Source organism: Podarcis melisellensis (genome assembly GCF_964234715.1).
Source record: "Podarcis melisellensis genome assembly, chromosome: 8".
Lineage (NCBI taxonomy): Eukaryota > Metazoa > Chordata > Lepidosauria > Squamata > Lacertidae > Podarcis > Podarcis melisellensis.
In genome coordinates this window covers 88,704,248-88,729,998 of record NC_138540.1, presented here as the reverse complement: position 1 = coordinate 88,729,998, position 25,751 = coordinate 88,704,248, and the positions used below count along the sequence as shown (strand labels likewise).

The following is a 25,751-nucleotide window of genomic DNA, read 5'->3' as shown; positions in this document are numbered from 1 at the left end:
AGCTGGATGATCCAATGTTCCGGCTCTGAATAAGGCAGCCTCCCCTGTCTCTGCTATTCAGAACCTTATTCAGAACCATCTTTAGTGTTAGATGGTGGTTTGTAGTACAGCGGTGCGGGAATGTTGAGGAAAGACGGAGAGTAAATATTGAATAAATGTTATCCCTCCTCACTCACACCAGTGAGCAAGTAGCAGAGTACATTCCCTTGCACATTTCTGGAAACAAGTTGATGGATTCCTTAGAACATGGATAGGCAAACTAAGGCCTGGGGGCCGAATCTGGCCCAATCGCCATCTCAATCCGACCTGCGGACGGTCCAGGAATCAGCGTGTTTTTACATGAGTAGAATGTGTCCTTTTCTTTAAAATGCATCTCTGGGTTATTTGTGGGGCATAGGAATTCATTCATTATTCCCCCCTCCCAAAAATATAGTCTGGCCCCCCACAAGGTCTGAGGGACAGTGGACCGGCCCCCTGCTGAAAAAGTTTGCTGACTCCTGCCTTAGAATCATTTTCTGAAGGCAGGCTTTGTCTTGCGGTTATAGTTACATTTGCAAGGAAAAAGAAGTCTGAGTTAGGCCTCCGACTTTCTACCTTGTGGCTTCCGTCCTCTGTAAGGATGAGCCGTGTGCTGCTGGCTAAGAGCCACAGAGAGGAAGATGGCAAAAAAAGTCAAAGACGTGGGAATGTTCAGGGATGCAGAAGAGGATATATTGTTTGATTATAGCCTTTCCAACTAGTGTTAACAAGTTCACAATTTTAGCAGAGTAACATTCCCCCTTTTAAACTTACAGCGGATGCGTTTGCTCAGGCTCGCTAAAGCCTCTAGAATAACTGTTCTGATATTTTCCCCTTATTCCCTCACAGAAGATAAGACACAACACAGTTTTCTATAAAAGTATAAAAAGAGTTTACTCACTAACATTCTGTTCACAGTCGGATCCCAGATGGCAGACTTAGCTTAGAAAAGTAACATACACCTGGAAACTATCTCCTAAGGAGACAGTCCCTTTGTCCTCTCTTGGCTGGAAGAGAGCATCTTTGGCTAAGCAGATGTTGCTTCTTCGATGCACGTAGTCAAAGAGAGAGAGATGGCTGCCCTGCCCTGTGCTTTTGTCGGTACCTGCACAGGTAAGGCCACGCCCACCTCTAGTCACATGCAGAGGAAGTCTGTCCCAGCCCAGAAGGAAACAGGAAGTTTACTTGCTGGCTTGACAAACATTCCTCCCCATGTGTAAACATGTTCACTCTCGGAAGATTGTACTTGACTGCTCTTGTGTTTCACATCCCACATTCAGAACCTTATTCAGAACCATCTTTAGCGTTAGATCATGGTTTGTAGTACAGCGGTGTGGGAATGTTGAGGAAAGACGGAGAGTAAACATTGATTAAATGTTATCCCTCTGCACTCACACCAGTGAGCAAGTAGCAGAGCACATTCTCTTGCACATTTCTGGAAACAAGTTGATGGATTCCTTAGAATCATTTAATCTGAGCAATCTAATCTGGATTGTTCCTGGTAAGTTTCCCCCTTTATTTCCCTCTTGAAATAATAATAACATGACAGTCTTGTTTAAAAGTGAGAGTAACGTTTACAGTGAGAGTTCAGTTCACAGTAGTTTTCTGAAGGCAGGCTTTATCTTGTGGTTACAGTTACATTTGTAGAGAAAAGAAGTCTGAGTTAGGCCTCCGACTTTGTACCTTGTGGCCTCCATCCTCTGGGAGGATGTGCCATGTGTTGCTGGCTAAGAGCCAGCAGAGAGGAAGATGGCAAAAAAAGGCCAAAGAGCCAAAAGAGGAAGATGGTTGTGTGACTGGCCCTTTTATAGGGTCTGCTAGGGCCATGCCCATCTACCTGGTCACACACAAGGGAAGGGTGCTCTGTCTGGAGCCACATTCCCTTGTGCGTCCACTCTAGGCAACAGGAAATGTTGGTATTTGACTGCTTCAGTGATGATACATCCCACATTTGTGGGGAGGTCTGAGTTTTCCGTTCTGGTTCATATCTGTAAGTTGCTTCCAGTCAGTGTTGAGCTGGGTGGGCCAATGTTATGACTCTGAATAAGGCAGCGTCCCCTGTCTCTACTATTCAGAACCTTATTCAGAACCATCTTTAGCGTGAGGCAGAGGTTTCTAGCTCAGTGGTAGGGTACCTGCCTGGCATGGAAAAAGTCCCTGGTTCAACCCCTCAACATCTCCAGGGGACCAAGACCACTGCCTGAAATCTTGGAGTGTGGTTTTCCATCAGTATATTGAATCCTCAACTAGAATATAAGATGGGGGGACACCTGGCTTACTAGCCATACATGTGAAATGGTTCTAGGGGTCTTGGTGGACCACAAGATTAACATGCGTCAACAGCGTGATGCAGCAGCAAAAAAGGCTAATGCTATTCTAGGCTGCATCAAGTGAGTTATAGTGTCCACATCAAGGGAAGTCATTGTTGTTGTTGTTTAGTCGTTTAGTCATGTCCGACTCTTTGTGACCCCATGGACCAGAACATGCCAGGCACTCCTGTCTTCCACTGCCTCCCACAGTTTGGTCAAACTCATGCTGGTAGCTTTGAGAACACTGTCCCACCATCTCGTCCTCTGTCGTCCCCTTCTCCTTGTGCCCTCCATCTTTCCCAACATCAGGGTCTTTTCCAGGGAGTCTTCTCTTCTCATGAGGTGGCCAAAGTCTTGGAGCCTCAGCTTCAGGATCTGTCCTTCCAGTGAGCACTCAGGGCTGATTTCCTTCAGAATGGAGAAGTTTGATCTTCTTGCAGTCCATGGGACTCTCAAGAGTCTCCTCCAGCACCAGAATTCAAAAGCATCCATTCTTCGGCGCTCAGCCTTCTTTATGGTCCAGCTCTCACTTCCATACATCACTACTGGGAAAACCAGAGCTTGAACTATACGGACCTTTGTCAGCAAGGCTTTTTAAGATGCTGTCTAGGTTTGTCATTGCTTTCCTCCCAAGAAGCAGGTGTCTTTTAATTTCTGCTGTCACCATCAGTCATAGTCCCACTCTCTTCTGCCTTGGTCAGACCCCACCTGCAATACTGTGTCCAGTTCTGGGCACCACAATTTAAGAAAGGAGATTGACAAGATGGAACATGTACAGAGGATGGCAACCAAGATGATCAAAGGTCTGTAGACGAAGCCTGATGAGGAACGGTTGAAGGAGGCTGGCTAGGTTTAGCCTGGAAAAGAGGAGACTGAGAGGAGATATGATGGCCACCTTCAAATATCCCAAGGGCTGTCACAGGGAGGATGGAGCAAGCTTCTTTTCTCTTGCTGTGGAAGGGAGGACTCGAACCCATGGCTTCAAGAAAAGAGATTCAACATCAGGGAGAAATTTCTGGTGGTAGGAGCTGCTTGACAGTGGAACATGAGGAGATTTCACCCCTCCCATATCCAAGAATCTCCTGATGTCTCTGCTGATTCTCCAGAGAGGAGGAGCAGTGTTCTGCTCTCTACTTATTCTGCTCCAGCACCACATCAAAGAGTCAGTCAGTCAGTCAGTGTGTCGGAGAGAGAGAGACTGAGTGTTAGAGATCGTGTGTAGAGATAAGGTTGCTGCTAAGAGCAGCTGCAGAAACTCAGTGTAGTGCAGCATTCATTTATGCTTAGACCTCATTAAGCTCTGTATATAGTTGTATAATAGTTGTAGATAGAATAAAGAAGATATTCTACAGAGCTGCTCTCCGAGTCGTTTATGCTCTGCTATACTCTGCTGTGTGACGACTGTCTTCTTGTGGGAGTGAATCTGGTGCTCACAACTCTAAGCTGTGAGTCCACAGCACTTTGACCTGTTCCTGTGCAGAAGGTGGTCTCTGGAAGTGCTACCCAGCACGGCTAGCCCAGTCGGGGCTGAAGTGCATGAGTCCAGTTGGTGGTACTGGCTCAAGGGCGATGCTGACAGAACAAACTCCCTCAGAAGGCTGTGGACTCTCCTTCCTCGGAGATTTTTTCTGCAGAGGTTGGATGGATGCTTCAGCTGAGATTCCTGCATTGCAGGGGACTGGACTAGATGATTCTTGGGGTCCCTTCCAACACTACAATTCTATGGTTCTATGAGAACGACGAATGGTTTGTTTGTTATTTGTTTATTCTGACCCATGAGGACTGGATCCTTGACTCGGCAGTACAGTGCCCCTGCTTTGCAAGCGCAAATGCCCAGCTTTAGTCTCCAGCACCATCTCCAGCTCAGGCTGGGAGCTTATCCTGACCCCACACCTGCAGAGTGGTAATTGTAGACATTGCTGAGCTCGATGCACCAACAGAGCAGCTGCCGGCCAGTGTTGACAGCTCTGAGCTCAATGCACTGATGCTGTGTCTTGGCACGAGGCACCTACCTGGAGAGCTGGCCACTGTTGATAGCATTGATCTTGAGACACCCTTTATTATTAGTTTTTGGCATAGGACTCCGCCCTGGAGAGCGGCTGCCGGCCAGTGTCGACAGTACTGATCTCAATGCACTGATGGCACGAGGCACTTTCCTGGAGAGCTGGCCAGTGTTGACAGCCCTGAGCTTGAGGCATGCATATTTTTATTTTTATTTTGGCATAGGACCCCGCCCTGGAGAGCGGCTGCCGGCCAGTGTCCACAGTTCTGAGCTCGCTGCCCCAGCATAGGTTGCCCGGTTCCTTGCAACAAGCAACACACCTCCATCCTTTGACGCTTCCGCTGGGCTGCCTTGCGGTTTTGCCTCCCTCTTCTCTGCCAGAACATCCTCTGCAAGCCCCTGGCCATGCGGGACGGTCCTCACGGAGCTCAGCGCCTCTCCCCCTGCAAGAGCGGGCGGTGTATATACCGTATTTTTCACTCCATAAGACAAACTTTTTTCCTCCTAGAAAGTAAGGGGAAATGTCTGTGCATGTTATGGAGCGAATGGCGGGGGATCTGCTGCAGTCGTGAGCAGAGGATCCATGGTTCCCCTTCCTTCCCTCCTCCGTGGCTCGCTTTGAAACAGCAAAGCTGGAGAAGAGCCACTGAGTGGGGAGGAGAGAGGGACAGGGAGCCTGCTTGCTTTAAAGGAGCAAAGCGGGAGAGCAGAGGAGCCTTCTCCGCTTATACCCCTCTCCTGCATTATTAGCAGCATCCTTCTCCACCCACCCCACATGTGTTCCTTGTCCCTTGAGTGCTTTTCCTTCCCTCCCCACTTAAAACATGGTTTCAAAGCACGGATCCACATGGATCCTCAGGATTTTTGCACTGGGTCACCCCAAATTCACCATCAGATCACATGTCTGTGGCCACAGCATGAACCACAAGATCATACATCCGCTGTTTCGTTATATTTTTTTTCTTGTTTTCCTCCTCTAAAAACTATGTGCGTGTTATGGTCGGGTGCGTGTTATAGAGCGGAAAATACGGTATATATATCAGGACACCCGGGCCTGTTGCGCAGAGCCGGTGCGCCCTCCCTCCCGCCTGCCCGGGTCCCCCCTCTCCTCTCCGCCTCCCTCCCTGCCTCCGACTCTGTCTGCGAGCTCCATCTAGACTTCATCTATCATGTTTATGTGGAAGGGAAGAGATTAGCTCTCTCGACCAATTTCCCGCCTCACACTCCTCCGTCTTGGGGGCCTCCAGAGGCGGGAGCAGATGGCAGAGTGTGTGCGCCAAGCTCTCCAGCCAGAGCCACTAATGGGCTTCCCAGCCTCAAGCGCGTGAGGAGCGCACGTCAGGCGACTCTTACGAGAGACGCCGAGGATGAAGATGACTCCACTCCTGGGATCGCGGTGCCAGGAAAAATGGGGGGGGGGGAGGGTGAGAGGGCGGCGGCTGGTGCTCTATTCCTGCCCTGAAAGAAGATGCTTCTTTAGAGCTCTCCATCCTGCCCTCTCTATTATTGTTGTTGCTGTTGTTGTTGTTTTTTAGTCATTTCCGCCTCTTCGTGACCCCCTGGACCAGAGCACACCAGGCACTCTTGTCTTCCACTGCCTCCCGCAGTTTGGTCAGACTCATGTTTATAGCTTCGAGAACACTGTCCCACCACCTCGTCCTCTGTCCTCCCCTTCTCCTTGTGCCCTCCATCTTTCCCAACATCAGGGACTTTTCCAGGGAGTCTTCTCTTCTCATGAGGTGGCCAAAGTCTTGGAGCCTCAGCTTCAGGATCTGTCCTTCCAGGCATCATCATCATCTTCTTCTTCTTCTTCTTCTTCTTCTTCTTCTTCTTCTTCTTCTTCTTCTTATTATTATTATTATTATTATTATTATTACATTGGTACCTCGGGTTACAGACGCTTCAGGTTACAGACGCTTCAGGTTACAGACTGCACTAACCAAGAAATAATAATAATAATAATAATAATAATAATAATTTATTATTTGTACCCCGCCCATCTGGCTGGGTTTCCCCAGCCACTCTGGGCGGCTTCCAACAGAAATGAAAAATACACTAAAATGTCACATATTAAAAACTTCCCTGAACAGGGCTGCCTTCAGATGTCTTCTGAATGTCAGGTAGTTGTCCATCGCCTTGACATCCGGTGGGAGGGCATTCCACAGGGCGGGCGCCACCACCGAGAAGGCCCTCTGCCTGGTTCCCTGCAACTTGGCCTCTCGCAGGGAGGGAACCGCCAGAAGGCCCTCGGAGCTGGACCTCAGTGTCCGGGCAGAATGATGGGGGAGGAGACGCTCCTTCAGATATACTGGACCGAGGCCATTTAGGGCTTTAAAGGTCAGCACCAACACTTTGAATTGTGCTCGGAAACGTACTGGGAGCCAATGTAGGTCTTTCAAGACCGGTGTTATATGGTCTCGGCGGCCACTCCCAGTCACCAGTCTAGCTGCCGCATTCTGGATTAGTTGTAGTTTCCGGGTCACCTTCAAAGGTAGCCCCACGTAGAGCGCATTGCAGTAGTCCAAGCGGGAGATAACCAGAGCATGTACCACTCTGGCAAGACAGTCCGCAGGCAGATAGGGTCTCAGCCTACGTACCAGATGGAGCTGGTAAACAGCTGCCCTGGATACAGATTTGACCTGTGCCTCCATGGACAGCTGTGAGTCCAAAATGACTCCCAGGCTGCGCACCTGGTCCTTCAGGGGCACAGTTACCCCATTCAGGACCAGGGAATCCTCCACACCTGCCCGCCTCCTGTCCCCCAAAAACAGTACTTCTGTCTTGTCAGGATTCAACCTCAATCTGTTAGCCGCCATCCATCCTCCAACCGCTTCCAGACACTCACACAGGACCTTTACCGCCTTCACTGGTTCTGATTTAAAAGAGAGGTAGAGCTGGGTATCATCTGCATACTGATGAACACCCAGCCCAAACCTCCTGATGATCCCTCCCAGCGGCTGCATGTAGATGTTGAAAAGCATGGGGGAGAGGACAGAACCCTGAGGCACCCCACAAGTGAGCGGCCAGGGGTCTGAACACTCATCCCCCACCACCACTTTCTGCACACGGCCCAGGAGGAAGGAGCGGAACCACTGTATGACAGTGCCCCCAGCTCCCAGCCCCTCAAGACGGTCCAGAAGGATGTTATGGTCGATGGTATCAAACGCCGCTGAGAGATCCAGCAGAACTAGGAAACAGCTCTCACCTTTGTCCCTAGCCCGCCGGAGATCATCAACCAGTGCGACCAAGGCAGTTTCAGTCCCATGATGAGGCCTGAATCCCGACTGGAAGGGATCCAAATGGTCCGCTTCTTCCAGGCGTGCCTGGAGTTGTTCAGCAACCACCCGCTCAATCACCTTTCCCAAGAATGGAAGGTTTGAGACTGGGCGATAATAATAATAATAATATCTTTATTGTCATTGCCCCTTCTCGGGGACAACGAAATTACTTACCTCAGATTAAGAACTTTGCTTCAGGATGAGAACAGAAATCATGCTCCAGTGGTGCAGCAGCAGCAGCAGCAGCAGCAGGAGGCCCCATTAGCTAAAGTGGTGCTTCAGGTTAAGAACAGTTTCAGGTTTAGAATAGACTTCCGGAATGAAGTATTTAACCCAAGGTAAAGGTAAAGCTAAAGGTAAAGGGACCCCTGACTGTTAGTCCAGTCGTGGCCAACTCTGGGGTTGCGGCGCTCATCTCGCTTTACTGGCCAAGGGAGCTGGTGTACAGCTTCCGGATCATGTGGCCAGCATGACTAAGCCACTTCTGGCGAACCAGAGCAGCGCACGGAAATGCCGTTTACCTTCCTGCCAGAGCGGTACCTATTTATCTACTTGCACTTTGGCGTGCTTTTGAACTGCTAGATTGGCAGGAACAGGGATCGAGCAACGGGAGCTCACCCCGTTGTGGGGATTTGAACCGCCGACCTTCTGATCGGCAAGTCCTAGGCTCTGTGGTTCAACCCACAGCGCATCTGCGTCCCTTAAACCAAGGTACCACTGTATTATTATAAAAAATAATAATTAAATTTTATTTATATCCCGCCCTCCCCAGCCGAAGCCGGGCTCAGAGTGGCTAACAACAGTAAAAGTAGCACAGCATTCTAAAATCAATTCATTCTAAAATCAATTCAGAATCAAATTAATGGCAACCATTGGGCTAGAGTTCTGTGCGGATTACCAAAGGAGGGGGTCAGACTTCGCCTTGGCCAAAGGCCTGGTGGAACAGCTCCGTATTGCAGGCCCTGCGGAAAGATGTCAAGTCCCCCTAGTCTCTTGTGACAGATCATTCCACCAGATTGGGGCCACAGCTGAAAAGGCCCTGGGTCTGGTTGAGGCCAGCCTAACCTCCCTGTAGAGACATGGGTGGCGCTGTGGGTAAAACCTCAGCATCTAGGGCTTGCGGATCGCATGGTTGGCGGTTCGAATCCCCGCGGCGGGGTGAGCTCCCGTCTTTCGGGCCCAGCTCCTGCCCACCTAGCAGTTTCAAAAGCACCCCTAAGTGCAAGTAGATAAATAAAGGTAAAGGTACCCCTGCCCGTACGGGCCAGTCTTGCCAGACTCTAGGGTTGTGCACTCATCTCGCTCTATAGGCCCGGAGCCAGCGCTGTCCGCAGACACTTCCGGGGCACGTGGCCAGCGTGACGAAGCTGCAACTGGCGAGCCAGCGCAGCACACAGAAACGCCGTTTACCTTCCCCTGGTAAGCGGTCCCTATTTATCTACTTGCACCTGGGGGTGCTTTCGAACTGCTAGGTTGGCAGCCGCTGGGACCGAACGACGGGAGCTCACCCCACCGCGGGGATTCAAACCGCCGACCATGCGATCGGCAAGTCCTAGGTGCTGGAGTTTTACCCACAGCGCCACCCGCGTCCCATAAGTAGATAAGTAGGTACCGCTTTATAGCGGGAAGGTAAACGGCGTTTCCGTGTGCTGCGCTGGTGCCGGCTCGCCAGAGCAGTTTCGTCACGCTGGCCACGTGACCCGGAAGTGTCTCCGGACAGCGCTGGCCCCCGGCCTCTTAAGTGAGATGGGCGCACAACCCTAGAGTCGGACACGACTGGCCCGTACGGGCAGGGGTACCTTTACCTTTAACCTCCCTGTGGCCTGGGGTCTCCAAGATGTTTTTTTTTGAAGACCATAAGGTCCTCCGTGGGACATACCAGGAGAGGCGGTCCCGTAGGTACAATATTATTATTATTATTATTGAAAAAGAGGTGCTGGGTCTCACCATGAACACCACCAACAACTACAACAATAACAATTTATTATTTATACCCTGCCCACCTGGCTGGGTTTCCCCAGACACTCTGGGTGGCTCCCAACAGAATATTAAAAACACGACAAAACATCAAACATCAAAAACTGCCCTTGTTCTCTTTGATTGGCAGTGGCAAGGGCAACCAGCTGGATCTGAGTTCCGGAGAGTTCCGGCTGGGGAAAAAAAAGCCCTGATCATTATTATTACTATTAGAATTTGTATGCCGCCTTTCGCCTGCAAGTCTCAGGGCTGTCCACAACATAAAAACACAAGGTAAAAAACACAAAGCACATAATAGCTGGGATAGTATGAGACTCTTGATCTCAAGGTCATGGATTCGAGTCTCACATCGGGCACAAGGTTCCTGCATTGCAGGGGGTTGGACTAGATGACCCTTGGGGTCCCTTCCCACTGTTCAAGTCTATGATTCTAATACAAAACAAGAGCAAAGCAAACTAGGCCGAGAACGTGGCCGGGCCAAGGGCTTTGTCTATTTATTTCACAGAATTTATACACCGCTCGACTGCTAAAAAGCAACAACCTCAAAGCGATTTACATAAAAGACGAAAGCGATAAGATTCTCAATAAGGAAAAATATAGCAACCGTAATTTTAGGCTTTCGGAAAGCTAAAATAAGACTCAAGACATCTGGGTAGGCTTGCGTCAGCCGAAATGTTTTTAGCAAGTGCCAAAAAAAGTACAGTTCCTTTCTGAGATCACTAGGCAGGGAGTTCCAAAGTGCAGGTGCCGACAGATTGACTTCTTATGAATGTGGAATGTATAATATGTCGCACCTGTAACAGTTCCAGTTCTGTCAATCAATCAGGTCGGCATACATGGAGTAAGGAGATCTCATTCATAACTGAGTGAGGATTCGAACCCTTGCCTATCAGGTGCTCTAACCACTACACCACATTGCAAGTTATTTATTTTTATTAAAAACACCTTAACATTACTTCTAAGCCACCTTGGATCTTGAAAGGTGGGATATAGAAATAACTGTTGTAGAAAGGTGCTTTCATCAGCTGGTCCATCTGGCTGTCAAGCAGAAGGTTGGTGGTTCGAGTCCACCCAGGGATGGCTGCGGGCACGATTCCTGCATTGCAGGGTGCTGGACTAGATGATCCCTGGGGGTCCCTTCCAACTTTACGATTCTCTGGCCTGTGATCTGATGAGTAAGAAACAAGTGAATTCTGGCCAGCTGGATGCCACAGGGGCTGAGCGAGGAACTGGAGCGCCATTGCGGCTTAAAGCGTAGGAACTGTGCTCCAGGAATTATGCCAGCCGCATTTTGCAAACTCCTCAGCTGCCTTTAGGTCAGAGAAGCTCTGGTGTCAGCCTCAGTCTTCCTCATCTGCATTATGGGGATAATCACGCAGCTCTGTCCTCCTCGGATTACCTAGCGGCTCCGTGCAAAGGCCTTAGAACAGGGGTCAGCAAACTTACTGCGCCTCGGGCCGGTGTCTCCAGCGCCGATTGCATGGTGGGCCGGAGGGCGGGCGAGTGCATGCCCATACGCGTGCGCACACCCTATTTCCGGCGCACTTCCGGGTCGGAGGAGCACCGAAAATAGCTTGTGCACATGTGCATGTCGGAACCTGCGCCCGGCCAAGCTGATAAAGCTCAACTTCCTCCGGCCGAGTCCTTCGGAATCGCCACCGATGTGATTAATGACCGGAGCCTCTGATAAGGCTCCAGGCACTCACCCCATTACACAGAGTATCAAAGCACGCAGGGAAGTGATGAGATTTATGGCTACATCGCTAGGCTTTATTTATTTATTTTATCTTATGGAGTTCGCCGATTGGGTCTGTGTTGCTCCCGGACAGGAGGAAGGAAGTCAAATGACACCGAGGGTTGGTTCAGAGAAAGAGTTCTTTATTTCTGCTCTCCGGAACAGCAGAAAGGCACTTGTGTGGTGTGTCCACAGCAAGTCCAAAGAAATGAGAAGTTTCATGCAGTATATATATCCTACAGGCACCCTCTCCCTCCTTCCCCAGGAATCCAACCACGTCAGCCTATACACGCAGGTTGACATCACATATGTTCCTGCTCCGGTATTCTTAACCATAAAAGTGTATTCCTTCTTGTACTTCTGACCATAAGAGGGTATTCCTGTTCCTACCCTTATCTTGGAGCAAGAGGTCACCAACTCCAAGAACACACTCTGGCGCTGTTCCCGGACTAGGTTTGTGTGTCAGGATGTAAGATAAGACCTAGACATGTCATCCCTACTCCACTGGAACAGCCAAGGTCACTCATTGCCGTCACAGACTGATAAGGGAGAGAGCTTTGAGCACTTGTTTATACAGCTGTGTTCTTGTTATGCATTTGCTCAACAGCTGAAGTTTATGCATTTTAGGAATGCGTTCTTGGAGAAAGAAGAAAAGGGGTTGGGGTTGGGTCCTGTTTCAAACTGACTGCGCAGAAACCCATTCCTTCACAACAAAGGAACAGGAAACCACTAACGTCACATCCGTCTCCCGTGAGACTTCCAGCAGTATGGAATGTGTGGAATGTAAACAGAGTCTTGTGACTCCAAAGCACTTCTCAGTGGCAACACACAGAAACTAACATCGCACAGGCCTCCTCCGACCCGGATGTGCACCGAAAATAACGCCTGCGCATGCGCACAAGCTATTTCTGGTGCTCCTCCTACCCAGAAGTGGGCAGCCGCGCAGCGCAGTGCCGGTAAGAGCGGGCGGCGGGGGTCATGGCGAGCCGCATAAACGAGTCCCACGGGCCTTATCCAGCCTGGGGTCCTTAGTTTGCAGACCCCTGCCTTAGAAGAACGCCGGTAATGGAATTTGCACCTGCGAAAAATGTCACCACGGGGAGGCGATTGCTGCTTCTCTTTCAATGACAGTACCAGTCAGCTCCTGTTATCAGATGTGGGCGCCCCCCTCACCTTGGCAGCCAGAGGGAACTGGGGCATGCGAGGGGAACTGGCTGGCTGGCACACACACCCGTCTTGCAGACATTTCTCCTCTCCGGGCCTTGATGTGAGACGATCCAGTGTCCATTAGCTTCCTTTCCCCGCTTTCCTAACAAGCTGTGCTCCCTCTGACTGCTCTCTGCCTCCCCTCTCAAACAGGCTTCTGGTAGATCAGCAGACTCCGCCTGCCTTCAATATTTAAACAGTCCAAGGATCCTAATGGAATCCACTGGGAGGGACCGCCGATAAGCGATGGCAAATGGAACGATGTGGCTGCCCTCCTACAGGGGTGTTTGGAGAGGTGATTTAAATAGCATACATTAGTGGCATTTGGGTTTTTTCCCCAGCCTCTCTCTGAAAAAATAATCAAATCACAGGCCTGCAAGCTTTGCTGGTGATCAAGTCGGCTGCTGAACAGAAAAGTTCTCAAGCTTGTCTCCTGCCCCAGGGATATTGCATGCTGTTCCCCAGCGGCTCAGCAGAGAAACAACATCTTCAAATCAGCCTAGGCTTCCCCAACTGGGTGCCCTCCATAGATTTTGGGATGACATCTTCCATCAGTCCTGGCCAGCGCAGAGATGCTGGATGCGATTGTTGGTGTCCTGGCTCTTGCTGGAGGTAGGACTCGAACTCAGGATCTCTGCTGAAAGCTTCAGTGCTGAAATCAGGAGGAATCGCTGCATTGCAGAAATGGAAGGGACCCTCCAAAGGCCATCTAGTCCAACCCCGTGCAATGCAGGAACCACAGCTAAAGAATCCCAGACAGACAGCCATGCAACCAACCAACCCCTGTTGAAAAACCTCCAAGGAAGGACTTAGAAGGTTTTAACAATATTTTTGGATGGCATGCATATTTGTGGTATGACAAGGTCAAAGCTCATAAAGCCTTTAAAAATCATATTGTCAGGAAAGCATTATATAATGTCTGGATTAGATATAAAGACTTGCTGGAAAATAAAACCCCAAGGTGGTTGTCGCCAATGGAGGCAAAGGCTGTGAAAAGGCTCAATATGGAGTCCAAGTGGCCGAAATATTGGGAAATTTTGGAACAAGAAGGGGACAAACTGAAATTGCAGAGCTTTGAGAAATTAAAAGATAAAGTGCGAGACTGGCTTCATTATTATCAAATAATGGAGGTTTATAAGTTGGACAGGAAAATTGGCTTCCAGGTGGAAAAATCAAAATTGGAAACAGAATTGTTAGAATCCAATACTAAAAATTTGTCAAAAATGTATAACTTGCTGTTGAAATGGAATACGCAGGATGAAACGGTGAAGTCAGCCATGATTAAGTGGGCACAAGATATTGGTCATAACATTATGTTTGCTGACTGGGAAAAGTTGTGGACCACCGGTATGAAATTTACGGCATGTAATGCCCTAAGAGAGAATATTATGAAAATGATTTATAGGTGGTACATGACCCCAGTCAAGCTTGCAAAAATTTACCACTTGCCTGACAATAAATGTTGGAAATGTAAAGAAAATGAAGGTACAATCTTTCACCTCTGGTGGACGTGTCCAAAGATTAAGGCGTTCTGGGAAATGATATATAATGAACTGAAAAAGGTATTTAAATATACCTTTCTGAAGAAACCAGAGGCCTTTCTCTTGGGTATTGTCGGCCAATTGGTGCCAAAGAAGGATAGAACATTTTTTATGTATGCTACAACAGCAGCAAGAATACTCATCGCAAAGTACTGGAAGACACAAGACCTACCCACCTTGGAAGAATGGCAGATGAAGGTGATAGACTATATGGGACTGGCAGAAATGACTGGCAGAATCCGAGACCAGGGGAGAGAGACGGCGGAAGAAGATTGGAAGAAATTTAAGGACTATCTCAAGAAACATTGCAAAATTAATGAATGTTAGAATGACGTTGGTTTAGAAATTATGTGGTTTCCAGCTGTAATGGATAAGTAAAAAGAAAAGAAAAGTTACAAATTAAATGAAAATTAAGGGAAAGGATTTGCTGAATTAATAAATTAGAAATTGGAATACAGAAAGGGGAGGTATGAGGAAGTCGGGGAAGTAAGTTATAAGAAAACAAGGGATTGAAATTATACTTGTTTTTACTTTTGTCTGTTAGTATTATTGTTTGTATTATTGTTTGTTTTGTTTTTATATAATTTTTGAAACTTTAATAAAAATCTAAAAAAAAAAAAAACCTCCAAGGAAGGAGAGTCCATCATTCTTGTTTAGACAAGTCTACCCAGTTGAAACAATTTTGATTTGTTTAGTATCTTTACTTTTGTACGTTTTAAAGTAGGGTTGCGATTCCCCCCCCCTTGATTTTTATCGTTTTATCTTTTTCTAAACCTCTTTGAAGTTTCTTGCAATCAAGCGGTCCATAAATTTTATCAAACAAAAACATAATCTTCCAACTGATTTTTAAAAAAAATAATTTTATTTTTCGGTTTTTCAAAAGAAGTTTATGGATGTTCAAAAATCACGTGCACATATATTTGACTTCCCTCCTTTTGTGGTTTCTTTTAAATTTTAATTTTCGGACTGCATGTTCCACATTACTCCATCTCTAGGTTATTCTTTAGTATCGCATAACAATCTGTTTAACTGCTTGTTTTACGTTAATCCTGCTAATGAGCTTATTTGCATACATGAGTTTTTCAAATATTCCACCAATATCCCCCAATCTTTAATAATTCCCCCCTCCTCTTAGTTTCTTGTTACACTGGTTAACCTTGTCATTATGGCATAAACCATTCATTTTATAAGCCACTCTTCCTCTTTGAGGTTTCTTGAAATCAACCGGTGCATAAATTTTATCAAACAAATAAATACGAATCTTCCATATGACAGCTGTTCAGATGTTTGGAGATGGGTACTCTATCTCTCAGCCTCCTCTTCTCTGGGCTAAACATACCCAACTCTATCAACCATTCCTAATAATATTTTATTTATATCCCGCCCTCCCCAGCTGAAGCCAGGCTCAGAGCGGCTAACAACAATAAAAGTAACACAGTTTACATAAAACCACAATCAATTAATTGACATGCATTCTAAAATCAATTCATTCAACAATCAATTCAAAATCAAATGAATGGGAACCATTGGGCTAGAGTTCTGTGAGGATTACCGAAGGAAGGAGTCAGGCTGTGCCTTGGCCAAAGGCCTGGTGGAACAGCTCTGTCTCGCAGGCCCTGCGGAAAGATGTCAAGTCCCGCAGGGCCCTAGTCTCCTGTGACAGAGCGTTCCACCAGATCGGGGCCACGACCGAAAAGGCCCTGGCTCTGGTTGAGGTCAGCCTAACCTCCCTGTGGCCCAGGACCTCCAAGATGTTTTTGTTTGAAGACTGTAAGGTCCTTCGTGGGGCATACCAGGAGAGGCGGTCCCGTAGGTACAAGGGTCCTAGGCCGTATAGGGCTTTAAAAGTTCAAACCAGCACCTTAAACCTGTTCCTGTACTCCACTGAGAGCCAGTGCAGCTGGTATAGCACTGGATGAATGTGATCCTGCGGCAAGGACCCCGTAAGGAGCCTCGATGCGGCATTCTGCACCCGCTGGAGTTTCTGGGTCAGTCTCAAGGGCAGCCCCACGTAGAGCGAGTTACAAAAATCCAGTCTGGAGGTGACCGTTGCGTGGATCACAGTGGCTAGGTCAGGGCGAGAGAGGCCCTTGATCATCTATCCTTCTCAAACTCGGGTACCCGGAACTGAGCACAGTGGTGAAGATTGGATTCTATAGCTGAGATTCCTGCATTTGCAGCGGGCTGGACTAGATGTCCTTTGGGGACCCCTTCCAACTCTTACACTCTATGATTCTGTGGGGCATTAGGAAGACGCAGCCTCTGTCCAGAGTGCTGAAACCACCCAGGCAGCATGCACAGACAACCCCCTTTCCCACATCCCTTATTTTGGGCGGATGTTTCCCATCTCCCAGTGGCGGGATGCGCTGTCTCAGCCGCGCACACAAAGCCGAACGAGGCCTTTTCTCTGGGGGATTAACAATGTGCGAGGGCGGCGCAAACAAAGCGTACCCTCCCCGCTCCTGCCAGAGCCGAGCCAAGCTTGCCTCCGCAATCTAATAAATCAGTGGAATAAATGTGATTGATGTACTAGATCAAATAAGCCAATAACACTTGCATAATTGCGGAGGAATTTGCATCAATTATTCCGCTGGAGGTGAATTTGACTTTTGGAGTTGGGGAAGGGTTGGCTACGGATGTCGGCAGGAAGCATGGCCTCAGCTGGATTCCACCAGGCGCATGAACCCCACGCAACCCTCTAACTCAACCCAACCCCACTGCCCCATTTCTTACAGCCTCCACACATAATCCGGTCATCTCTCAGGTCCCCAAATTCCGCTTGGAAGCGAGGAGGCCAGAGTCGGTGGAGACAATCTCAATAATGAAGTGTGCATAATCCTATTAGTCAGTGAACTCTTCCTCCACCTCTCTCTCTCTTTTGCTGGAGAAGAAAAGGACACAAAGCTGAGCAATTGGAGACCCAGGGCAGAGCTTTTTTTGACATTAATTCTGAGCAGATGGAGCTGGAGGCTTCCGGGGGCCAAGCGAGAGCCCAGCTTCTTTGATCGGGATTGAATTTACAAGCGCTCTTTCCTCCCTTTCCCTTTCTTTCCCGGCAGCTCTCAGGCGTACAAGGGTCCCGCTGTTCCACTGCCCCACAGGGGACAGCAGGGCTGTCACAGGAACAAGCGGGAGAGCGAGGAGGGGAACAGGTGTGGAGCGTGAGAATATAAGAGGAGTCTGGCTGCTGGATCAGGCCAAGGGCCCATCTAGAGGCATAGAATTCAATCGTAGTATTGTAGAGTTAGAGGGACACAGAGCCTAGGACTTGCTGATCCAGTTCAAATCCCCACGACAGGGTGAGCTCCTGTTGCTCGGTCCCTGCTCCTGCCAACCTAGCAGTTCGAAAGCACGTCAAAGTGCAAGTAGATTAATAATAATAATAATAATAATAATAATAATAATAATAATAATAATTTATTTGTACCCCGCCCATCTGGCTGGGTTTCCCCGGCCACTCTGGGCGGCTTCCAACAAAGATGAAAGATACACTAAAATGTCACATAATAAAAACTTCCCTGAACAGGGCTGCCTTCAGATGTCTTCTGAATGTCAGGTAGATGTTTATCGCTTTGACATCTGATGGGAGGGCATTCCACAGGGCGGGCGCCACTACCGAGAAGGCCCTCTGCCTGGTTCCCTGTAACTTGGCCTCTCGCAGTGAGGGAACCGCCAGAAGGCCCTCTCTGGCAGGAAGGTAAACGGCGTTTCTGTGCACTGCTCTGGTTTGCCAGAAGTGGCTTAGCCATGCTGGACACATGACCCGGAAGGTGTACGCCAGTTCTCTTGGCCAGTAAAGCGAGATGAGCGCGCAACCCCAGAGTCGGCCACAACTGGACCTGATGGTCAAGGGTCACTTTGCTGTTGTTTAGTCGTTTAGTCGTGTCCGACTCTTCGTGACCCCATGGACCAGAGCATGCCAGGCATTCCTGTCTTTCACTGCCTCCCGCAGTTTGGTCAGACTCATGTTTATATCTTCCAAAACACTGTCCCACCATCTCGTCCTCTGTTGTCCCCTTCTCCTTGTGCCCTCCATCTTTCCCAACAACAGGGTCTTTTCCAGGGAGTCTTCTCTTCTCATGAGGTGGCCAAAGTATTGGAGCCTCAGCTTCCGGATCTGTCCTTCCAGTGAGCACTCAGGGCTGATTTCCTTCAGAATGGATACGTTTGATCTTCTTGCAGTCCATGGGACTCTCCAGAGTCTCCTCCAGCACCAGAATTCAAAAGCATCCATTCTTCGGCAATCAGCCTTTTTAATGGTCCCTTTACCTTTACCTTCTATTTCAGAGTTAGAAGGGATCCCCTGGGGTCCTCTAGTCCACCCCTCTGCAATGCAGGAATCTCAGCTGAAGCATCCGTGACAGACAGCCGTCCAACCTCTGCTCAAAAGCCTCCAAGGGAGATCGTTCCACTCTCAAACTTACTGTCAGAAAGTTCTTCCTGATGTTGAGCCGGAATCTCCTTTTTTGTAGCTTGAAGCCATGCGTTCGAGTCTTGCCCTCCAGAGCAGCAGAAAACAGGCATGTTCCCTCTTCCAGATATTTGAGAACGGCTTTTACATCTCCTCTCCTCTTTCCCAGACTAAAAGTCCCCAGATCCTTCAACTGTTCCTCATAAGGCTTGGTTTCCAGATCCTCGATTCTCTTGCTCACCCTCCTCTGCAGCCGGCTGTTGGGAACATGTGTCCTTGTTGCAAGTGTTGGGATGTGACCAAAGGCCGGTGGTTCTGCATGGGGAAGAAAGCAGATAGCGAGAGGGACATCCTTCCTCTCTCAGGGGAGGAAAACATTTCTATGGGAACGGAACGCATCCCTTTTACTTTGGCCCTGGCGCTGTAGCAGAGGCCTCCATGAGAGATCTCTGTTCTTGGCCTCCTCTGTTCCAGCCAGAGGCTGGCAGTATCATCCTCCGCTGATGGAGGGCAGAGCGAGGGGTGACGCCCAGAACATCTGTGCACCTTCCTTACGGCGCCACGCACATGTCACTGTCGTGCAGGACTGGGCGCCCTTGGCATGAGCTGCAAGCTGCTTCCTGTGCCATGGAGGGCTCTGTGCGTGCTTGCAGGGGAGGGGGGCAGAGAGAGCCTAGGAGAACAGATGGAGCAAAAACAGACAGCTAAATGAAACCAGAGCAGCCAGCTCACTCACCTGCCAGGCATCTTGATACCTGAGCGAGTTTCCAAGAAGCACCTGGAAGGCTGCAGATGTCCCACACCTGGACCCACAACTGCAGCTGCTCCCCCCATGCAGTCCTAGACTGCATCAACAGAAGTCTTGTCTCTGGATCAAGGGAAGTAATGGCACTTTTAATATTTTGTTGGAAGCCACCTAGAGTGGCTGGGGAAACCAGATGGGTGGGGTATAAATATATTATTATTATAATTATTACAGTGGTACCTCAGGTTAAGAACTTAATTCATTCTGGAGGTCCGTTCTTAACCTGAAACTGTTCTAAACCTGAAGCACCATTTTAGCTAATGGGGCCTCCTGCTGCCGCCGCACAATTTCTGTTCTCATCCTGAAGCAAAGTTCTTAACCCGAGGTACTATTTCTGGGTTAGTGGAGTCTGTAACCTGAAGCGTATGTAACCCGAGGTACCACTGCAGTATTATTATTATTATTATTGTTGTTGTTGTTGTTGTTATTATACCTCTCTGACTGGGAGTGACTGCCAAGACCAAATAACACCGGTCCTGACAGACCTACATTGGCTCCCAGTACGTTTCCGAGCACAATTCAAAGTGTTGTTGCTGACCTTGAAAGCCCTAAACAGCCTTGGTCCAGTATACCTGAAGGAGCATCTCCACCCCCATCATTCTGTCCAGACACTGAGGTCCAGCGCCGAGGGCCTTCTGGCGGTTCCCTCATTGTGAGAAGCAAAGTTACAGGGAACCAGGCAGAGGGCCTTCTTGGTAGTGGCGCCCGCCCTGTGGAACGCCCTCCCACCAGATGTCAAGGAAATAAACAACTATCTGACTTTTAGAAGTCATCTGAAGGCAGCCCCCTTTAGGGAAGCTTTTAATGTTTGATGTATTGCTGTATTTTGATATTTGGTTGGAAGCTGCCCAGAGTGGCTGGGGAAGCCCAGCCAGATGGGCGGGGAATAAATAATAATTTATTGTTGTTGTTGTTGTTGTTGTTGTTGTTGCAGGGGCTGGACTGGATGACCTCCTGGTCCCTTCCAACTCTACAGCTCCATGATTCTAAGGCAGGCACTGGAGAGAGAGGGAATACTCTATAAGCAGGCAGAAGGAGGGCAAGTTGCAGAAACAGAGATCTGCCCGGGTTGGAAGGCAGATGAAGAATCCATTGTAATCCTCTGCAAGCCTCTTTTGGCGGACAAGCTTTTGGAGGACGTGGGGGAGAAGAGTCCCAGGTTTTTGTCAGTCTCCTTAAGAAATAGCGGGAGGGGGGAATCAGGCATGTTGCCATGGTGATCTCTGGAACTGGCTCCATTCATAAAATTGCAGGTGCCGAGCGCAGAGATATAGCCAATTGCTAGATCTTTCTCTGCCTGAGCTGCAGCGCTGTCTTGAGAGGAGTGCACAGAGAAGAGGAGAAAGCCATGAGTGTCCCCACCTCACAAGGTTGTCGTAAAGTCCCCTTCCCCAACCTGGTGCCCTCTAGCCATTCCACCATCGAACAGCTCTTGCCACCAGAAAGTTCATCCCGTGGTTTAGGGCTCGTCTATGCTTCCACTTGTCATGCTGTTTACCCCTGGGGAAATCCATTCTTTGGCGCAGAATCGGAGCAAAGGGCAACTCGGGTTTGGTCCAGTTGACATTTGCTCCAGTTCAGCACCAAAGAGCAGGTTTTCTCCTGGGTAAGGAGCAATGCAAAGGGAAAGCGCTCGGATCTGTGCCTAGAAATTGTGGGCCATGCGGACACTTTCTCCCTTGAGCTCCTTGGAGGCATGGAAAAGTTGTTGTTGAGTCGTGTCCGACTCTGGACCAGAGCACGCCAGGCATTCCTGTCTTCCACTGCCTCCCGCAGTTTGGTCAAACTCATGCTGGTGGCTTCGAGAACACTGTCCCACCATCTCGTCCTCTATCCTTCCCTTCTCCTTGTGCCCTCCATCTTTCCCAACATCAAGGTCTTTTCCAGGGAGTCTTCTCTTCTCCTGAGGTGGCCAAAGTCTTGGAGCCTCAGCTTCAGGATCTGTCCTTCCAGTGAGCACTCAGGGCTGATTTCCTTCAGAATGGAGAGGTTCTGCCGCCCTGAACATTCCCACATATTTGGCCAGTATGAGCAGGGGGAGATGTCTTAGGGGGGTCAGAATAAGAAGCGCCCCTCTTCATCCCAACAGCTGGTGGGCAACCTCCCTTGGCAAGGCTGAGGCTGTGGCTTTCCTGCGCAAGCATGTTCCTGCCTCCACACAGCTGGTCCTGGGTGGGCCATTGGGCTAATCCAGGCGTGTGGGACGCAGGGACAGGCGAACCTCTGCCTTGTCCAGCGATAACAGGGGATGTCAAAGCAGATTGAGAGGCAGTTTCTCCCTGATCGGATGTGGCAGAGGTTACAAGGAACGAAAGCGGCAGAATAACCAGTTGGCCTTCCCGCATGCCAGCTCTGGAGAATCGGAGCAAAACGCTTGGAAGGCTCATCTGTAGCAAAAGCAACAGCTGCTTCTGGGGCAGACATAGGCTTTCTTGCCTGGCCAGACAGAGTCTCGGGGCTGCAATCGGTTGGAAACCACAGAATTGCAGACTTGCTGGGTTTTTCCGAAGGATAAAACGGTGAAACGAAGAAGAATTCACAACCGTACTTTGATACACGCAGAAGTTAAAATAGGAAAACAGATTAGAAGGGGCTCAGCTTTCTAAGAATGTACCCCCCAAAAAGTACAGAGAAGGCACCTGCTTTGTATCAAGAGGCAGGGAGTTCCAAAGTATAGGCACTGCCGCACTAATCAACTGTTCTCTTACAAATGTGGAAAGGGGTATTATGTGGCGTCAGTCGCAATTTTGCTGATCAAAATGGTCCAGTGGCCGCACATGAGGTACAGCAATCTCGCAGGTAAACTGGCCCCCAGTTTGTCCGGGCTTTGTATACCAACAGCAATACCTTGAAACTGACCCAGCAGCAAATCGGCAACCAGGGCAGATCTCTGAGCACAGGAGTTATATGTGGACAAGGCCTCGCTTCTGTCAGCAATCGTGCTGCGGCATCCTACACTGACTGCAGCTTTGGGATCCTGCGCAAGGGAAGCCCCACACAGAGAGCATTGCAGTAATGAGAGGTGATCTCTCCTCCTTCCTCACAGCTGAGTCTCTGCTCCTCTCACCAGGAAGGAGAGCAAGAGAGGGGCAACATGGTGGAAAGGTTATTGGGCTACCGGATACGACCTGAAAATATCATAACTGGATTCAGTTAAATGGGGAAAGTGTCTTGGTCAGACGCCACTTGTTATGTTCTGAGCAGAATCCTAGAACAATAGGATCCAGAATGCAGTGGAAGACAGGAGTGCCTGCACATATTGTTCTCTGCATATTATAAAATTGTACATATCATTGCCTTATCTATCATGTATTCAACTAATAAATTTGTGGGTGTTTATTCAAAAAACCTGCCAAGGAGTCCAAATCATTTTGTTGTCTTTTTTGGTAATTTGGAAAAAGTCCCCATTTTCCCTTAAAATCATGATTTTCCTTGTCATAGTCAACAACCTTTTTCAGCCATGGGCCGGTACACCGTCCCTCAGACCATTTGGTGAGCCAGACTATATTTTCAAGGGGGGGGGGGAAATGAACGAATTCCTATGCCCCCCCCGAAAACCCAGAGATGCATTTTAAATAAAAGCACACATTCTACTCATGTAAAAACATGTTGATTCCCAGACCGTCCAGGGGCCGGATTTAGAAGGCTATTGGGCCACATCCGGCCCCCGGGCCTTAGGTTGCCTATCCCTGGTTTCCAGTAATTGGTATTCAGATGCTTTTCTGCCTGAGAGTGTGGCAGCAGATCACAGCCACTGTGGCTAGTAGCCTTCGATAGCCCTCTCCCCTGTGAATATGTCTAATCCTCTTTTAAAGCCATCCAGGTGGATGGCCATCACTGCCTACTGTGGCAAGGAGTTCCGCAGTTTGCGCTGCGTGAAGAACTCCTTTTTGAAATTTGTCCTCAATCTCCCAATGTTCAGCTTTAGCGGCTGTCCACGGTTTCTAGTGTTATGAGAGGGAGTGGGGGGCGGGCGGAAAACCCCTTTTCTCTCTCTCTACTTTCTCCATCCCAGGCATAATTTTATAAATGTCTATCATTCTGCCTATTACTCTGCAGAGCAAGAGGACAGCAACCCGAAATCGACCCCACTTGATCAAATTCCAGCAGGTGTTCAAAGTTTTACTTAAAGGAAAAAAAGAAAAAGTCAAGAGAGGAATTCAAAGTGCATTCTGAGCACAAGCTCTGCGTAAAAAGGAACCAGAATTCTGAAAGTCGAAGGGGCTCCGAGGGTCATCTAGTTCAACCCCCTGAAATGCAGGAGTGAATGAGACCATTGGCAGTGTGGTGTAGTGGTTAGAGCAGCCCTTCTCGACTGTGGGTCCCTAGATGTTGTTCAGCTACCACTCCTCTCATTCCTAGCCAGCATGCCCAGTGCTGGAAGATGGGATTCGTAGTGCAAGGACATCTGGGAACACATGATTGAGAAAGACTGGGTTGTTGTTGTTTAGTCGTTTAGTCATGTCCGACTCTTCGTGACGTCCTCGACCAGAGCACACCAGGCACTCCTGTCTTCCACTGCCTCCCGCAGTTTGGTCAAGCTCATGCTGGTAGCTTCGAGAACACTGTCCCACCATCTCGTCCTCTGTCGTCCCCTTCTCCTTGTGCCCTCCATCTTTCCCAACATCAGGGTCTTTTCCAGGGAGTCTTCTCTTCTCATGAGGTGGCCAAAGTCTTGGAGCCTCAGCTTCAGGATCTGTCCTTCCAGTGAGCACTCAGGGCTGATTTCCTTCAGAATGGAGAGGTTTGATCTTCTTGCAGTCCATGGGACTCTCAAGAGTTTCCTCCAGCACCAGAATTCAAAAGCATCAATTCTTTGGCGATCAGCCTTCTTTATGGTCCAGCTCTCACTTCCATACATCACTACTGGGAAAACCATGGCTTTAACTATACGGACCTTTGCTGGCAAGGTGATGTCTCTGCTTTTTAAGATGCTGTCTAGGTTTGTCGTTGCTTTTCTCCCAAGAAGCAGGCGTCTTTTAATTTTGTGACTGCTGTCACCATCTGCAGTGATCATGGAGCCCAAGAAAGTAAAATCTCTCACTGTCTCCATTTCTTCTGTCTCCATTTCTTCTATTTGCCAGGAGGTGATGGGCCCAGTGGCCATGATCTTCGTTTTTTTGCTGTTGAGCTTCAGACCATATTTTGCGCTCTCCTCTTTCACCCTCATTAAAAGGTGGTTTAATTCCTCCTCACTTTCAATAAGCCTAAAATCAGAGGCAGAAAAATGAACTTTCTGCCTGCTTGTTTGTTTGTCGTGAGTCCATGCAATAGGTAATTTCTGTTTAAAAAGGCGCTTTCTGAACCTGAGGAGGCACAAATCACAGCGTGGAAGAGGACAGCAGTAAACATTGAAGTGCTAGGATTTTTTTTCTTTTGAAATTTTGCTCCCATTGATAATTTTGCGCGCAGGGCCACTGACCCCACCCCCATTGCTATGCCACTGGTTTTTAGGACCATTTGTTTGACACCCTCCCTGGCAGTTGTTGGCATGGTCCAGGTTTTGGGTCCTTCCCAATGGAGGGAGCTGGCAAAGGTCACAAGTTTAATCTGCACATCAAGTGTGCGGGGGTCCCTCCTGCCTGAACCCCCAGAGAGGGGCAGCCAGTCTCCAGCCCTCCCAAACGGCTGCATGGGTCCACGTTGGCAAAGGTGGCTACGGGTGTATCCCTTGATCTCGCTTCAGAATGGACATTCTTGGCTCTTTGTACATAGACAGCATCAGTCAGTTCTATGGCCTGCGCAGCACGTAGGACATTCCATTTTTATTATATAGCAGTGGAAGCAGCCTCAGTACATCATTCCACCTGCTCAGATCTCAGCGCTGGCCTCTTACAAACCACTCACTTTTGCTTTTTTCCTCCTCCTCTCCATCTTTTCTTCCATCTTTTCTGAAACAGCACCCTCCGACAACCGGCTTAATTACCAAAATTCATTAGCCAGCACTTAATTACACCCGCCATGTGCTGACTTAGCTGAGAAGACATCTGATTAATAGCGTGTAAGTTAGGCTGGGAATCGTGTTCCATAATTAACCGAAAGCCGCTCCGCTGTGTAATATTAATGAGCTCCTTTTGACTATGCAAATGGGAGCAGGCAGGGAGGAAGGCGATTGGACAAGGGGCCCTTGAGGGGGTTGGGGAGACGGGCAATGGGCGATTAACTCTGGATCATTCACAATGGGACATCTGGAATCTCTGCGTTGAGTTGAACTCATCAGTGTTGCGGGGACAGTAAATCCCTGCCCTCATCACCCCAAATATTCTTCCTCCTGTCTCAAAATTTAGACATTTATCCTTTCTCAGGTTTCAAAGGGCAGTAAGGGCAGTTCCTGGAATAATCACTTCATTTCATTCATAAATTTGCAAGTATTCTGGTTCTGCCAGTGTTATGTACTGAGTTCAATAGGATCCAGAATGCAGCAGTCTGATTGGTCCTAGAACAATAGGGTCCAGAATGCAGCAGTCTG

General features: G+C 48.8%; 1 protein-coding gene across 1 annotated transcript in view; it reads left to right on the top strand.

Annotated features, from left to right (window-relative positions):
- Window positions 1-25,400, top strand: part of GMFG (glia maturation factor gamma) — a 114,280-nt gene extending 88,880 nt beyond the window's left edge. The window contains exon 8 of the transcript XR_014171087.1: window positions 25,391-25,400. The gene's annotated coding sequence lies outside the window, so the exon portion shown is untranslated. The remainder of the gene's footprint in view (window positions 1-25,390) is intronic.
- Window positions 25,401-25,751: the final 351 nt, after the last annotated feature.